Genomic DNA, 18820 nt, shown 5'->3' with positions numbered 1-18820 from the left:
TGTTTTTTGCAGCAACATATCTCGCACGCCACACATGATTGAAAACAATATATTGCTAACACATTCTGAAGTTTCTCGTTGACTTTTTTCGTAATTTTCGGCTTTGGTTTCCTTACGTTTTACAGATATTTCTTTCATATGTTTATAGCTTTTGGCATGTGTAAATCAGATGTTTGTAACAACGTTATGGCTTTCGGTAAGTGATAAAAGTTATTCTATATGAAATCTAAACTACTCGCAAGATCATCTGAAATTAGGAATTTTGCTATTTCAATTACATGTGTCTTTGTAGAATCTGAACTATTGATCACTTTCACAATTTGAACATAATATGTGGCATAATAGAAGGCAGCCTCCAGCCAACTACCCCATCTTGTTATTATGGGGTTTGATGGAAGGGGAACACTGGGATCGATTTCCTTGAATTTTTGTATTCGGAAAGGTTATTTCAGAAAAATTTTCTTAACATTGCCTATAAAGCTATCTACGTCACTATAAGAAGAGCGAATTACTTCCGCCACCCTATGGAGTCAATGTGCTAAGCAAGTAAAGTGAACCAACTTAGGATATATTATTTTTATGTCCTTGGCCTCTTTGTCATATAGGGCGCAGCATCTGAGACTAAAAGAAGTACATTATTATACATGATACCAGGACACAAAATACTCATGGCATTAGAAAATACAGTTGCCATTGTTGTGTGTTTCACATTTTCTATCGTCTCACACGTTAGTACATATTTCTTTCCAGTAGAGTTAGGTATAAATGTTCCTACAATTACATTTGCATCCGATGTTGACGGATTCTCTTGTATGTATTTCCTGTGATGTTTGCTGTTGCAATGCCTTTCTAAGTGCAATTTTTTCGTAGCTCTTAACGTCACTTTACATATATTACACGTAATTATTTCTCCTTCACTGCTGAAGATATTACCTCCGAACTGGTGCACAAGCGTTCACTTTTTCACTTTGTACACGTTTTTCCTTAGGCATTCTGACAGTTTGTAAATAACAACACCAATAGCACACGCTTGTTCCTAACTGCTCTGTTTAACTGTAGGTCCACTACTATGCGTAGTTCATCGGTTACCTCGTATTCCCACATAATAACTTCGCATTTGCTTTCACTAGTAGTAGCATACGCCACCTGTTTGCGAAGCGGAACGTGATGTTCCTACCACATACTGTATAATTCTTTACCCACTGTCTGTACCTAGGGAACATGTGCCGAGACATTCTGCTCTCTGCATCAGTAACATGAAGTCATGGAACCTGATCACTCTGATTCGCCCTCTGATTATGATGATTTAAAATCTTACCTCAAATGTTAACTGTCACCGCCTGGATGATTAAAGAATGCATTACACTTAACCATAACACACATTCGTTAATTATCGAAAGAGAAAGTTCGACGTCTATCACTCAAACAGTTTTTCAACATCGAAATAGTACATTATGCAACGAGCCTATAATGAAGGTAATTAAGAAGTGAGTATGGATATTTATGAAACGAGCGCAAGTGAGTTTCATAATTTTCACACGAGCTTCTTAATTACCATTACAGGCGAGTTTCATACGACTTTTTATGCTCGACCATATTTCTAACTTGATATTATTAATTTTATTGTATCTGACCTGGAGCAATGTCCCGTATGTTGTGAGATGTGCGCAGACGCGAAAGTATTGCTTTTTTCCGAGGAACAGATGTCCACATTGACCTTGCTAGGCCATAAGAACCTACAGAGATAACATTGAAATAAAATTAGACATTGAAAAACGAGATGACAAATTGAATTTATTTGAATATTATTTACAATTAACGCTAATTATTATAGTAACAGAACATAACCTTCTGCGACAGTATTGGATTTACAGCCTCCGTGACTTTTCGCTAATTCTCTTTCGATTGCATACCCGAGAATAATCGATACTTGCGGTTTTATAACGGTAGAAAGCTGACCTGTTATTGGCTGAACAGTTGTAACCTGAGTCGTCAGTGGCTGAAAGACCTGACCTTTAATGAGTAGGTGTACTTTAATGACATGCATTTAAAGGTCTGCTACCAGGTGTATAATTACTACATTTCGGCATGGTCGAGCATAAAGATTATTTCCGTGTCGCAAGATGTTAGAGGTGTAAATGAAGAAAGCGCCGCACTATGTCGTTTTTCCCTCCACTCAAAATTTTACACATAACTGTATAACCGGTATTTTTTTTTTTTGCAGAATTTGTGGAATTTTTCTTTCATCTTTTCACTTCTAAAATGGGGATTATCAAGTTTCTTGAACGGAATATTTGCAGAAATAATCATATTACATAAATCCACATTAAATTCAGATCGTGTACGTTTTTCATTATTTGATATCTGTACCTTTTCGGTATGTTTCTTGCTGTTACAGTACCGCTCTATGTAATATTTTCTACATATTTTAATTTCACATTTACGCACGGCACAGAAAATATTTCCCCTAGCGGAATCAGAATTTGTCTTCCGTATTTATTTCCTAGACTCTTTAATTCTAAATCCTTCGACTTAGGTATTTTAAATTACTTTTATACAACATTACCACCTGCACAAAGGTAATAAACAATAATAGAAATACATGGCTTTCTTACTCATACGACTAGAAGTTGACACTGAAGGTCATTTGTTGGTTCTTACTTGTACTGTCGCCTTTTCGTAGTGCATTATGTTATTGCGCTTGTATCTGTGACGTGGAAACGCAAATTTTTCCGCCCTCTATTTACTGATATCTGCAGCCTCACTAGAGACGGACTTGTGAACAGAGTGCCTCGATGGTAGCTGAATTTTTCATTTTACCAAAGTACTCCGCTGTCGAAAATTCTAAAATTGCTTCTTAGTACTTCCAAGTATATTACATCATTTAAACCATTCTTAAAATGTAATACAGTGGACCTTCCTACGTTCGACAAAACAGAATTGAAAGTTCAGACCAATAAGGGTAGTGGGTGTGGCAGGTGAAATGAATACAAATTCTTATTGGTTATCCATCAACGAATACAGTACTGTACTTGCATTTCCTGCCCGCCCCGAGACTTGTGTATGCGCTTCTAGTACCACAGTGGGTTTCAACAGTTCCGTCTCATAAACGGCACAATTCTCAAATAGAAAAAGAAGAGTTCATTAATTTAAAATCAGTGATCAATATGGGTGTCCTAATCAATAAAATATTCTTTTTTCCTTTAACAAAAGTATCACTACAAGACACAGAACCAATTTCTATTCAAATGGCAAACCAATTTCTTAGTGCCCGTATAGGGGCGTGTCTAATTCTCCTACGTAATCAGACGAACTTGATTTCTGTGGATCTTAAAAGCATCCACTGTATTTCCATCGCTGTGTTATAAAAAGAAAAATCAATACTTATTCTTCTACAACAATGCGACATTACAATAAATATAAAATAGGTTAATGGAATTATTTCAATTAAAAAAAATTACTATTTCTGGTATTATTATTATTATTATTATTATTATTATTATTATTATTATTATCATCATCATCATCATCATCATCATCATTATTATTACCCAGTAAATTATATAATGAATCATGTAAGTTCAATTCCTGGACAGCCAATACCATGTACAATTTTTCACAGCATGCTGTTGAAGTTTTTCTTCTATTCATCAGTCCATTTTTCCCTTCTCATGAGGAGACAAAGTGGAAGGCAGAAAATAGGAAGGACTGGAGAATGCTGAGTTTGTAGTGAAAGACCTGCGCTAGAGCAGAACACAATGAATGAATGAATGAATGAATGAATGAATTAATGAATTCTTGTTACCTATTCTAGTCCTGGTATACCAATATCAAAAGACACCCTATTAGTATTAACAAGGGATGGTGCATAACGCATTTAAATTTGCATGTTATTTTGGAGAATATATCCACTTAATTGCAATTAATATTTTATTTACTGCAGAACACATAACTTGCTTTAGTTTTACGAAAAAAAATAACAATAACAATATAATTTGTAATGTGGAGAACATTTTTCAACTGGCGTATTTTGTAGTACAGAAATCAATTTTATGGCGTGCTGCATAATGTCATACTAGATTGTCTGCAATGAAATTATATAGACCTATAAATAAATACAACATTCCTAGTTCAGCACAAATGACTGTTTTGTTCCTATAAAGTGGATTAATTTTTAATTATTCTACCCGATATAACTTCACCTGTAGGTCCAGCAAGGCGTAGCGCAATATTTCTTCGTGGCATACGAGACGTAAGAGGCATCTTGTGTGTTCACAAATGACTATTTTTTTCCCCTAAGCCAGTAGTGTCAGAGTTGTAAGCTCCTAAACCGGTTGTGGTGCTAGAGACGTCCAGTCGGAGCGTGAACTTGCTTATGTCTGTGGAAGCGCCGGAGCTCGCAACGAGTTATAGTGGAGCGCTCCGCTCCGTTTAGGCTGTGTCTGACAACGCTGCCCTAAGCAAATGAGCAGATTCATTTCTGACATTTCGACTCTACATCGGAGCAAGACCGAAATATGGGAAAGAAACGATGATGATGATGATGATGATGATGATGATGATGGAGGGAAAGTGTAATTACGATGGCGAAATGATTTCGAGGTATAACGCCGAAAGTTACATATTATTTGAGGGAAACCCTCGGAGAAAACCTCAACCAGGATTTGAACCCAGGCCCGTTCGTTTCACGGTTAGGGGCATGCTAACCGTTACTCCACAGCGGTGGGCGAATTTTTCTCTTAGTGTAACTCCGAAAAATTGCTTAAGCCAGATGAGCACCGGTGCATAATAATGGTCAAAATTTAATGACACAATTTCTTCCCCCCCCCCCCATGAAGACTCGAACTCCGTATCGTTAGTCAGAGTTATGATGTTTCATGTAACGCGGATATGGCACAGACAGAACTATTTTAAAACATAATTGTCTCTTATCCTGAATTTTTCATTATCTGACTCATCTTCGCTTTTCTCGTATTGGCCTGATAGTTGAAATAAACTGTACTGTACCATAAAATGCAGACAGAGTTTCAAAGTTTATGTTTGTATTCTAAAACTCTTTTTAAACCTCGTATTTTTATTTTTATATATCGCGAACTTCAGATGCAGAGATCAAGTCGTTTTTAGTGAACTTAAAAACAGCGAACTCGCACAACGACTGGAGTTAGAAATGTTCGCTTAGGACTTCAACTACTCCCCTCTGCAGTCCCAACGTCTTCTCACAATGATTCCTCGAGAATAAAAACATGGGGACACAAAAGTGAGAAAAACTTCCTTTGGCAACGTCATCTTTTTAGCTAGATGCTGGTTTCTTGCTACTGCATTTGCCATGTGTAGCATTTTGTAACCAACAACAACAGAGAGAGAGAGAGAGAGAGAGAGAGAGAGAGAGAGAAGTTATGGTATGATTCTTCATGCTCCGAAGATGGTCTTTGAGTTGGTCTGTGCGACAGCATAACGAGAGAAGAAAAAAAAAGTGGTTTTGACCTACAATGGCAGACAGCATCCTGCATGCCCCACCAGCTTCCAATTCTACCGGCGTAAGCAGTTTTAAGGACCCTTGATAAAACAAAAGAATATTATGTTGACGTCATTGTTAGTTTGGGTCTCGAGTACCCTTAAGGCGTTTTATGTAGCATGTATATTGTTTCGTAAACTTTTTTAGAAGCGTATGTTTCGCTATCTAAGGAGGAGAAACTCTTTTGCAAATCGCTGGAAAGTATACCTTAAATTTCAAGTGAAACCTTGAAGGCATAAACAGTGAAGTTCCACATGGAAACATTTTTTATGTAAGTAACAAGGAAGAAGTTCATTCCTCAAAGATACTTGTGCGTGCGAATGAAAATAATTACATACATTATTATTAAAGTCTTAATATGTTCATATTTTTGTGTTGGTCTCCCGAAAATTTATAAACCCATTCAGACACTTAGTTTTTTAAATATGAAGTTTTTGGAATGTAACGGTGGTCATTCATCTGTTATTAGTATATTCATTTTTAGTTTTCTGTCCAATGGCAGGTCTTTCACTGCAAACCCAGCATCCTCCAATCTTTCCTACCTTCCGCTTACCTCTTAATCTCCGCATTCGATCTATAGCCTATATCTTAATGTCATCTACCATCTGATACCTTCTTCAGGTTCGATATTTTCTCTCATTAACCACTCCTTCCAGTGAATGCTTCAGTAGGCAGTTTCTTCTTAGCCAGTGATTCAGTCAATTAGTGGGGGATAACTTACGTCCGGAATCTTTTACCGTGAAAGGACTCACAAAGCCATATTTGCAGTTTTTCTTGGAAAAGATAAATACGGTTGCTTTCCGCACACCACTCGCTCTTTCGCATCTTAATGGGAGAGGTACATCATTGGCCTGAAAATATTTAGTGAAATTCATTTCTTTTATACCTCAGCTACTATAAAAGCTAAATTAACAAAACTTTTCATGCTTAATATAAGTGTTGTGGGATATAATGGATTAATCGAGTCGATTAAAATTAATAGCTTGTAGTTCATGTTAATTTTTGGTAATGCAAACTTGTACTAAAATTCCGGCAATATTCGTTCCTCTCATCCCTTATAAAATAGCCATGTCTACATTATGTGCAAGTGAGAACGTAACTATCTTCTTCTCCTTCTAAAATCTGGTAATTCGATTACAATAGGGGCCAGTCTTCTGTTTCGACTGCTGTAGTTTTGCAGTTGTAGTTTCTCTACTGAGTTTGTATATGAAGGTTGTGTGTTTGGTTTGATAAAGAAAAGAATCAGTTTCCCGCGGTCCGTGTAAAGTGTACCGTAAACTCCATTATGTCATATGAGAGTTTGAGATGTAAACTCGGTGAAAAGTTTGGATTTAAATTGAATGATCGTGGAGAAGTGCTTGACACAAAAAAAGTTTTTTCGTGTTTAGTGATGCAGAAACATTGTTACTAAACGTAGAGCGGCACTTCATTCGGAGCATGTGAATGCACTCACCTGTTTAAAATCATGGATGAAGCAGGATTAACTTGGTGAGTCTTCATACTTATTGTTATTTATGTTTGTCTCAAAAATTCCCGGAGAAATTGACACAAATTATAAGCCTCATAATAAATATGTCAGTAAATAATTAAAATAGTTGTTTTATAACATAACGATACAATATACAGGGTGTTTCAAAAATACGAGACATAATTTCAGGTATGTATCTCCCACATGTAGACAATCAAAATAGTTCATTACAACATGTGTCCGGAAATGCTTCATTTCCGAGTTATGGCCTTCACAACATTGAAATTCACCGGAACGTTTTTTTCTTTCCGCAGGTCGTTGCCATTACAGAAGATGTTCAAAATGTCCACCTCCTGCTTGAATACAGACCTCACATCGATGCCTGATTTGGAATCCCTTTGGAATCGAATTGTGGCATGTTCTCAGGACATACGCAATACTCCTGGAGTTTGGGATCGTGTTCGCAGGTCAATGAGACAGTCTCCAGACAGTCGTATGAGGAACATTGACTTGCAACGCTACCCTTCGTGTGCTGATAGAAGGAGTCATGTTCACAGCCTCCAGAATCTCCTCCTGTACTTCTGGAGTTGTAGATCTTGGTCGTCTCCTTCCCAAGCCAGGAGAGTTAAATTTTCCATACTCGCACAGACGGTAATGGAGACGTACAAATGTCTTCCGATCTGGACATTGTCGCTGTGGGTACCTCTCCTGGTACAAACGACGAGCCAGCGCAGCATTGTCGTCTGCCTTACCGTACATGAAATGTATCTCTGTCAGCTCTTGATTTGAATACATGTCGCACAGTCTAACGCCTACACAACACTGAATGTAACCTTCGCCTCGGAATGAACTGTCAGAGTGCCCTCTTAATGTCTCCTTTGACGGCAACGACCTACGGAAAGAAAAACGTTCCGGTGAATTTCAATGTTGTGGAGGCCATAACTCGGAAATAAAGCATTTCCGGACACATGTTGTAATGAACTATTTTGATTGTCTACATGTGGGAAATACATACCTGAAATTATGCCCCGTATTTTTTAAACACCCTGTAAATAAAAAATTTAATAATTATGCTTATGATCGAACACAAGTTAAATTTAGCAATAATTGTTTATTACAGTATATTAAAATATTTTTAATCGATCAAAACTCAATTAATCTATCGATTAATAGATTTAACTCAAATAGTTGATCGATTAAATATTTTGATCGACAAACAGCACTACTTAATATACATACATTACACTTTATGAAAAACTATTCAGAATATAATAATAAAATAGTTAATAATTACCTGTAAAAATAATATCAAAGTTGCATAATTTTTACAGCCGCAAAGCATATGAAGAGTCCACTGCAAGAATGATGGATGTCCCTTTCTTGTCGAAAATGAACCAAGACTGTCAATGCACAGCTTAAAACACATAGAATGTACATAGAGAGTTATATGGCATTAACACTGATAGTCATTGTCCAGTAATGATCGGAAAATCTCAGTTAAGCTTTGAGCGCTAAGCATTTCAAACTATCAATCGCTTCTCCTGCAAAATGTATTCCAAATGACATCCATCATTCTTGCAGTGGACTCTTCATATATATTATAAAATATTTATATTATAAAATATATAATTATACTAATTTTTTCACATAATAGGTCGTCACATTTGTAAAACAAAATAGTTACACACGAAATACGGTGATTTTTTTTTAATAAAATGCGTAGATAATGAATTATATAGTGCATCTCGAAAACCCGAACTGGTGGAACATTTTGCTTCTTATTTTTCAATTCAGGAGGTGGAAATTGGTAATAATTTATTATTAGTTTTATGTCAGGCGCAAAATGACTCATCGCATACAGGGCGTACAATTGGCCTAAATAAGCTAAGTGCAAGGATCCATCCCTTATGAAATCAACAAAATCAATCCATCGTCTACTGCAGCGGTCATCAGAACACTGCACTCTCGAGCTAGCTTCTCTTAACCGCAGATCTCTTACAGCACCAGCGTGCATTCGTGGCTGCTAGCGGCTATGCTTCCTCCTGCACGAGGGAGCATGTCGCCATGCACTGCTTACCCGTAACCCATTTCAGCGAGTACTGAGGACCACTGGTCTACAGTTTATTTTAATTAATTTTATTTATAAATTCTTCTACATGCAAGTCTCTTCTATGGAGCTTGTAAATTTTATTTATATGGGTGATAATATTATTTGTATACCACTTTCCTCCAAAATTCACGTTTTCTTCCATAAAAAAAAGAACACAGGTCGTCCTCGGTGATGTAGTTACTATACTAGACGTTAGAGCTAACCTTCGTGAGTTCAGTCCCGGACGAGAGCGATTATTTTTAAACCGCAATTAAGTCATTAGCATGACTCACCAAGAAGGTACGTAAAAATCGTTCTTCTTGAAGGAAGGATCTGGGCAAAATTTGTTGGCTTTTTCTGGTCGATGTAAACTTTGACGTTCCGTAGTTTTTTTCAATTGAAAATGTCGGTAATTAAACACTACTACCATTATAACTACAAAAAATAAACGTATATGTAATACTTACTTACTTACAAATGGCTTTTAAATAACCCGGAGATTCATTGCCGCCCTCACATAAGCCCGCCATCGTTCCCTGTCCTCTGCAAGATTAATCCAGTCTCTATCATCATATCCCACCTCCCTCAAATCCATTTTGATAGTATCGTCCCGTCTACATTTCGGTCTCTCCAAAGGTCTTTTTCCCTCCGGCCTTCCAACTAGCACTCTATATGTATTTCTAGATTCGCCCGTACGTGCTACATGCCCTGTCCATCTCAAACATCTGGATTTAATGTTCCTAATTATGACGCGTATGTAATATTGGCGCAAAATCAAATAAATTCTAATTATTACTTGTAGAAGAAGTTATTGCATGACGTGAATATGTTAGTAGAAATCCACAAACGATTAGGGTAAACACAGAAATTTTACTAGAAGCAAGTAAAGATATAGGTTTGGAAGTAATTCCTGAAAAAACAAAGTATATGATTGTGTTTCGTGTGCGAAATGGAAATATAAGAATTGCACATTTATCCTTCGAAGAGGAGGAAAAACTCAAATATCTTGCAGCAACAGCAACAAATGTAAATGACACTCGGAAGGAAATTAAACGTAGATTAAATATGGGAAATGCCTGTTATTATTCGGTTGAGAAGCCTTTGTCATCTAGTCTGCTGTCAAAAATCTGGAAGTTGGAATTCATAAAACAGGTATATTACCGGTTAAGGGTGTTTGAGAATAAGGTTCTTATGAAAATATTTGGGGCTAAGAGGTATGAAGTTGAAGGAGAATGAAGAAATTTACACAACATAGAACTGAACGCTTTGTATTCTTCATCTGACATAATTAGGAACACTAAATCCAGACCTTTGAGATGGACAGGGCATGTAGCAAGTAAGGGCGAATCCAGAAATGCATGTAGACTGTTAGTTGGGAGGTCAGAGGGAAAAATACCTTTGGAGAGGCCGAGACGTAGATGGGAGGATAATATTAAAATGGATTTGAGGGAGGTGGTATACGATGGTATGGTCTGGATTAAACTTGCTCAAGATAGGGACCGATGGTGAGCTTATGTGAGGACGGCAATGAACCTACGGGTTCCTGAAAAGCCGTAAGTAAGTAAGAAGAAGTTATTGGTGGAAAGAAAGACAGACATAAATGCAAATAATCCTACCTCTGTAGCTACTTTCACTCGAGGTAGCCAGGCAGGAAAATGGGTGTTTCTTGACAGGAAGTACTCAAAATGAACGTCACAGATTTATAACTCTATCGCTGCAGTGTAGATTCCTTTCACCTTTGATATCACACAGAGTTTTTTCCAATAACGTTGAAACATTTTTCTTCCTGCGGCAGATTTTTTTTTATTAACTATCTATAGTGTCAATTTCCAGCTATTTTTATGCGAGGTTGCGGTGGTTGAGGGCAGATAGCCCAAGTTGCCACCCTCGTTCCCCAGAGGCTATTTACCTTATAGAAATACTGCAACACAGCGGTGGACGATAGATTACGAAGAATGCGTTTCCCGGCCAGGCAGAGCGTCGCTATCTGTGGAAATGCAATTTTATACAAAAGGCTGACTACAACGAGTCAGTGTGCGGAAATGCGAACCTCTGAGCTATATGCACAGTACTCTTAACAGCGACCTAATCCAGAGCGTATCATTAAATTTCATAGCCTACAACCTCAGAAATCTGTCAATAGCAGATGAACGAAACATTGCATTTAGAACTGCAGAAATTGTTCTAACGCTTCAATTCTATACTCGCTTCCGTATTATAAAGAGTGATTCACAAGGATTTACCGTCACTTACGGAACTTACTTCAGAAGACATTCTGAGCAAAAAATGATATATAAACATGTGTCACAACCTCAATATTTTCAGAGTTACACTAATTTGAAACTGTTTGTAAAATGCCATTATTCTTTAGTTTTAAGGGTAAAAAAATATTACAGAAAAGAATTAATTATTCAGGAGTATCATTTCCTTAATTAGCTACTATTCTGAAGCTAAAAATATGATGTGAATTCCATAGTTGAATCGTACATAATTTTTTTCCTATTTTTAACTACAAAATTACATTTTTTACGCATTTATCACAACAATTATTACAAATCACGCCGCTCTGTAAATTATTCAAGACTATACATTAGGATGTACAATTAAACTGTAAAGAATCAGGTTCCTAAAGTCGTATGATTTGTAACAATTTTTGTGATAAGTGCGTAAGAATGATGTAATTTTTAGTTAAAAATTGAAAAACAAAATCTGTACAAAGCAATTAACAACACATTTTTAGCTTCAGAATAACATCCAATTAAAGAAATGATACTTATGAATAGTTCATTCTCTATTTGTAATCTTTTTTACCCTTAAAACTAAAGAAAAAATGTATTTCACTAATAATTTCAAATTAGTTTAACTCTGAAAATATTGAGATTAGGACACATGTTTATGTTTTTTTTTTTACTCAGAATGTCTTCAGAAATAAGCTCCGTATGTGACGGTAAATCCTCGTGAATCACCCTGTATAATCTTCATGACAGATTCAATAACTGTACAGTATATTGATTTTCTTATTTTTGAGGGAACTTTAATTTCTAAAAAAAGAATTACCTGTCCCAAAAATGAAGTATAAACAGAGCTTAACAGAGATTAATTTTCTATTTCAATAATGCAGAATGCGAAAAAAATCTAAAAAAAAAAAAAAAAAAGAAATATGAGAATAAGAAGATGGCACAAAACTAATTATTGTAAGAATAGGAACAAAACATTTCGCTACGGCGCTACGGATGTCAGATCCAAAGCCACAATTTAGTAATATATTATGTTTGTGGATGGTCAATTGAAAACTAGTCACTTTCATTAGGTGGCTAGTCAGAAAACATACTCTCCTACTGCATTTAATACAGAAACATCACATGTTTTTAGTTGGTCGTATCATTACAGTGGCCTACAGTTACCTTTAATCACTTATTTTATCAAATACTGTAAGTTTAATGCACAGCATGCCTGAACAAATATTCAAAATCAGTCTCATTAACATTTTGGAAAACAACATAACAGCGCAACGAGGATTGGCGAACTCACTGAAAGACTCCAGTATTGGTCTGGATCACTTTTGCTGCAGCCATAACGCGCTGTATTAGAGTTTGCTCATTTTTAATAGGTGTGCTGTAAACCATGTTCTTCAAGGTACCCCAAACGAAAAATCGCACGGTGTCAAGTCAAGGGAAACGTGGAGGCTATCCTATTGGACCCTGCGTGATCAACTTCTCGCCAAATGTTGCATTTGGGCGATTTCTGACTGTACGAGGAAAATGTGGAGGTGCGCCATCTTTTTGAAGCCAAATTATTTGTCTGACTGCAAGTGGCACATCCTGCAATAACTTCAAGTAAAACGTCTCATAAAAAAAAGGTATATGTGCTCATACAATCCTCAAGGTAACATGTAGGAGTCGACGAGGAAGTCGTCCAGATCCCCATCCCACATGTTTATAGTGAACCGCTCTTGCACGAAAGCCTGTAGGTACAGTGAGTGACTGTGGTTGAATTGGTGTGCGATTGATGCACAGCTGCGCCAGTGAATTTTGTTTACATTTGACAATATATAAACACATTCCACAGTAATTGCAGCTTCGTTTCGACGTTGATGCCTGCAGCTCCATATTTAAACTTCTGAGACGCTTATTCCTCTTCTTAAAATACTTTGTTTTGTGCTTCCTTATTCTCATAAGTATTTTTTCCGCATCCTGTATTTTACATATAACGAACAGGTAAATTATTTTTAAATGAGTTCATGTAAGCGGGTATAAATGTAAGTGGAGGCTTGGGCAAACCTAACAGCAATTAGACCATTTTGCTACTTCCAAAATTTGTAAACGGGCGAGAAATGACTAGTAAAATTCTTCCGGAATCGCGTAATTTAGGTACGAGATGTTTGAAGTGCCAACTTTACTCCCTTTCCAAAGGAAACCATGATATGGACTCTGAAGCGCGGTAACCATTAGACCGCCGAATACTTTAAAATCAGTTGAATATAATAATAATAATAATAATAATAATAATAATAATAACAATAATAATAATAACAATAATAATTATTTATTTTAGCTGGCAGAGTTAAGGCCGTAAGGCCTTCTCTTCCACTCAATCAGCAAAAAGTATACATACATATGTATGAACTTACAAAGAATTCAACAATTTGATTTAGATAAGAGCTACATGTATACAAGAGTTATTTACGAATTAAACGACAAAATACCATGAACAATTAATTAAACACTGGAATACAAACTATGTAGTAGAATTAAACTAAAATACATAGAATGTTAATATATTTCAAATAATGTTAGATAATAGAAAGAGATTATTATGAGACAATTTTGAAAATACAGCACTATCAGGATGCATGTCTAAAGGAAGGAATAACAATGTAGACAGTGATAGTTCAAGTCAGTATGATTGGAATGAAATGCTAAGAAGGTTAGCCTATCTTTTAAGCTGTTTTTAAAAGTGTTTATTGTCTTGCAGCCCCTAATATTTTCTGGGAACTAAATTTTACTTTATCACAATAAAAGACTAGTGTAAGGAATTAGATACTGCATGTGAAGCATTTCTGATTGTTTCCTTAAAATACGATTATTTAGTCCTGACTACTCGGCTACGCGAAAGAGGGGAAGCAGGCTTAATAGGAGTAGTGGTGAGAACTCCGGAGTAGAGATAGGAGCGAAAGGTCAATAAAGAAATGCAGTACAGCTTAACTGTACTGGTAGCACACCACTCTACCGCACGTGTGTCATCCGATCGCTCTGAATGCAAGCGACTGACTAACCCGAACACCGCTTGGCGTAACTAAATGGACTCGCCTGACCTACGCGCACGTTGCCGGCGACTGACACATTTTACATGAAATTTTTTATTCGAATTCGTCTATACTATCACCTCCTAAAATATTTACTATTCCTCCTAAAATATCCTGTATACTGTATAATAAACTGAATATTCCATGTTTACACAATGCCGTAGCAAGATGCAAACCAATATGGAATACGTCGGTTTGAACTCATCGTTTAAAAGTAGAACACATTCAAATAATTGAAATTCTATACCGCAATAAAATCTTTATCCATGATTTAGGTTAAAAAGTCATTTAAAAAGCTCTAAAATCTTATATGATTCCAGCTGAAACCGGAGTGGAAAATTTTTATCTGTGCTCCTTCCCGTATCTGTTAATCATTGTTACAGTAAAAAATAACAAAACATTTTGCAGCTAACAAAGTACTGCGTTGATTTCAGAATATAATTTTCATTATCTTTCAGCGTTTTTTTTTTTACACAAAATGGCATAACATGCAACCTTTTCCAGGGCAACTCACTCCTCTCCCTATACTATTTGTAATCCCATGCTAACTTTAATGAAGTGACACCACAGCTATATTATTATAACACACGAACTGTAGTCCAGTTGCTATGGAGTTGTAACAACATCCGGCTTAAACTCACAAATAAAAAGAACAGTAACATAAACAAAGGCAAGCATTCATGTCATACAATATAAAACACCGAGTGGAGTATTACAACGGTTAGTGCTTCTTCGGTACCGTATATTCTGTTGCATCATCCAAGTCGTAAGTTGCACTCCTCTGTTCCGGTTACAAGGAGAATATTTAAACAGACGTTTCCCCTCTTACTTTATCCTTCCAGCCAACAGGTTACTTCCTTTTCCTTACGTAATCCTCTTTACAGAGTCTGTTATAAGCATTTTTCAATTTAAGTCTATACATTCTTAGCAATACAAGAAACAGTAACACAAATTGTAAATCATCCACAATTGTATTAATTTATTATGCATTTTACTATTACTTATATGGAGTAAAAAGGAAAAGTTTTTTGATATTAAAATAAATGTGTTACCATATTCATTTATTTATTTATAGTCCTAGGTTTATTACATCTATTTATTTATAGTTAGAAATGAATTTATTTTATTTTTTTATTGCTGTAATTATTCTATAATAATTGTAATGGTATTATTGTATATTATATATCACTGCCACCGAGTGTATACCCAATTGTAGTGTTCATACACACATACATACATACATACATACATACATACATACATACATACATACATACTTCGAGAAAATAAGTTTCAAAATTTCTGAAACCGAAAAATTCGATTTGTACGAGGCGCATCCAGAAAGTAAGTTTCCCTATTTAAAAAAAAAGAACACAAACTTTCAGGAAAACATTTATTGGCAACAGGTACAGCAATGTTTCAGATATTTTTCAACATAGCCACCATCAGAATTGAGACACTTGTCGTATCGTGGGATCAGCTTTTGTATCCCTCTGTCACAGAACTCTGCCGCCTGTGAATGGAACCAGCGTGTGACAGACGTCTTCAGCTCTTCGTCGTTGCCAAAACGCTCACCGGAGGACAGGAATTTCTTGAGGTGCAAGAAAACGTGAAAATCGTTGGGAGCAAGATCAGGACGGTAGGGTGGGTGATCAAACAACTCCCAGTCAAATTCCGTCAAAACAGCTGCTGTGCACCGAGCCGTATGTGGACGAGCATTGTCATGGAGGAGCACAACACCTGCAGTAAGCATTCCACGCCTCTTCTTTTGAATGGCACGTCGCAATTTTCGCAGTGTTTCACAGTAACGGTCAGCGTTCACTGTTTCACCTCTTGGAAGGAAGTCAATGAGCAGAATGCCCTTCCTGTCCCAGAACACCGTGCACATCACTTTCCGTACCGACAGCATATGTTTGAATTTCGTCCTGACCGGAGATCCACCATGCCGCCAATGCATTGACTGCTGCTTGGTTTCCGGGGTGAAGTGCGAAATCCAAGTCTCATCGCCCGTGACGATCCTGTCGAAGAACTCGTCGCCGTCATCGTGATACCGTTGCAGAAATGTCAGTGCTGTTCCTAAACGTTGCATTTTGTGTTCGGGTGTCAGGTTTTTCGGCATCCACCTGGCACACACTTTTTTGAACAGCAGGTGCTTAGTGACAATCTCATGCAACAAGGATCGCGATATCTGCGGAAAATGGCTGCTCAGCTCCGTAATCGTGAAGCGACGGTTCTCCATGATGCACTGCCGCACCAGCTCAACACGATCATCATTGATGAGAGACGGTCGCCCACTGCGCTCTTCATCATGGACACTTTGACGACCTTCGGAAAACTGCCTACACCAGCGACGCACCATCTGCTTACTCAAGATGTTCGGCCCATAGACCTGACAGAGCTGCTGATGAATTTCAATTGGCGCAATGCTTTGCGCATTAAAGAACTTTATCACCGACCGAACCTCGCAGGCGGCGGGAGAAGGACTAAAAGCTTCCATTTCGGACCACTGCTGCCACGGTACAACCACCAGGCGGGACCTGTCCGGCTGGCATATGATTGATACATCATAGATCTGTTACGCATACGCAATTGACACGGCAATTACGTTTACTTTCAAGGGGAAAAAGTCGGGAAACTTACTTTCTGGATGCTCCTCGTACTTTCCACTTGTCTCTCTCTCACTCTCTATCTGTTGTCAGCAATTCTCCTAAACTATAGGGCGTATTTGAAGGGTTCAGAGTCATAGTGGGCCAAGTGTCATTTATTATAACGAAGAAAGCAAGAGATAAAGTTAAGTGAATACCATAGTTCAATGAAGATTGACATATCATTTAGTTTGAATGTATATACTTTATATTACTTGCTATATGTTTCCATTGAATTACAGTGACTATTACATTTTCACTATGTCATCCTACTTTTGACCAATGAAACGGTACGAAAGGACGTCTTTCAACCAATCATGCCTGCTTATCGCACAATTTTATCGCGTCTCTAGCATTTGTTAAATTTTATTACCTCCCTAGCATTTGTTTATTTTTATCACTACCCTAGCATTTGTTTCTTTGTTTGCCAACATTTCAAACTGCACTGGTCTCGACGTCAAAAAAAAAAAAAAAAAAAAAAAAAACAGAAAATTACAAACCACTCCAGTCGATGCACAGAAGTTTAAAATATGACTCGCATTGGCATTCAAGAACAAGAATTAATAAAGATCACTGGTCATAGCTATGCATCTTCCCTGAAACCCTATTTACAAATAAATAAAGAGCACCATTCGGAAATCCTGAATAAGTTGAGGAATACACCATGTACACCAACGAGTTCCACTTCTTTCACGCACACGTACAATATAACATCAACTGAACCACCAACCGTTAAAACATTCTTTTTCTCTTCTTCTTCCTCTCAAGGATGGGTAAATCCCGTTCCGAAACTAACGGAATTGCGAAGTCCATCTTGTTTGTGGCCGACCAATATCTCGTCTGCCTTGGGATTGATAAAAACATGCTTGCCGTGGGAAACGATCAGGGGGCATCCGTTGTACATACATATACCATTGTTGTTGATAGGTATGAATTTCTTCGACCATATTTGTTGTTTTAAGTTCTTTCCGTATGTCTTCGCTTCTCATTCTATCCCTTAATGTGACTCCCAGGGTGTGTCTTAGCAACCTCATTTCTGATGCTTCTATTCTTTTTCGATCTTGTTGTCTTAGCACCCATGTTTCACTTCCATAGCGAAGGGCCTGTTTTGATATAATGTTATGCATCCTGATTTTTAGATCTTGTCTCATATTCTTTCCAAAATACCTGTTTATGCATCCATTTAATTGTATTTCTGGACATTTTCTTCTAGATCAGCATTAAATGTAAATGCTGAAATAGTACAGCCAAGATACTTAAATGCATGAATTTGTTCTATTATTTCTAAGTCTATCATTATTTTAACTCTTCGTTGATTTTTTCCATGCATGGCCATAGATTTTGTCTTTCTACTAGAAATTTTCATATTATGCATCTGTAATATTCAATTTAAAGTAGTAACATTTGTCTGTAGGCTGTCTTCAGAGTTTTCCATTAGGGCCTGGTCATCTGCAAACAAGACTGTAGCTATGTAATTATTATTGCCCAAATATATGCCATTCGGACTCGTCATTTGCCAATCTTGTAGTATTTTATTGATGTATAAATCAAACAGCAAAGGTGATAACCCACATCCCTGTCTTAGGCCTTGATTTACCACGAGGGGCTATCCATTTTTGTTAAACATAATACTGGTTGAATCATATAGTGATTTAATAGCATTTATCAAGTTGGGGGGTAAATTATATTCATCCAAAATGCTCCATAGTTTTTGTCGTAGGACTCTGTCATACGCCTTCTCGTAGTCTAAGAACAATAAATAAGTTGGCAAGTTAAATTCTTTACGCTTTTCTACAAT

Source organism: Periplaneta americana, chromosome 17, assembly GCF_040183065.1.
Source record: "Periplaneta americana isolate PAMFEO1 chromosome 17, P.americana_PAMFEO1_priV1, whole genome shotgun sequence".
NCBI classification, from domain to species: Eukaryota; Metazoa; Arthropoda; class Insecta; order Blattodea; family Blattidae; genus Periplaneta; species Periplaneta americana.
This window is presented reverse-complemented; position numbering follows the sequence as displayed.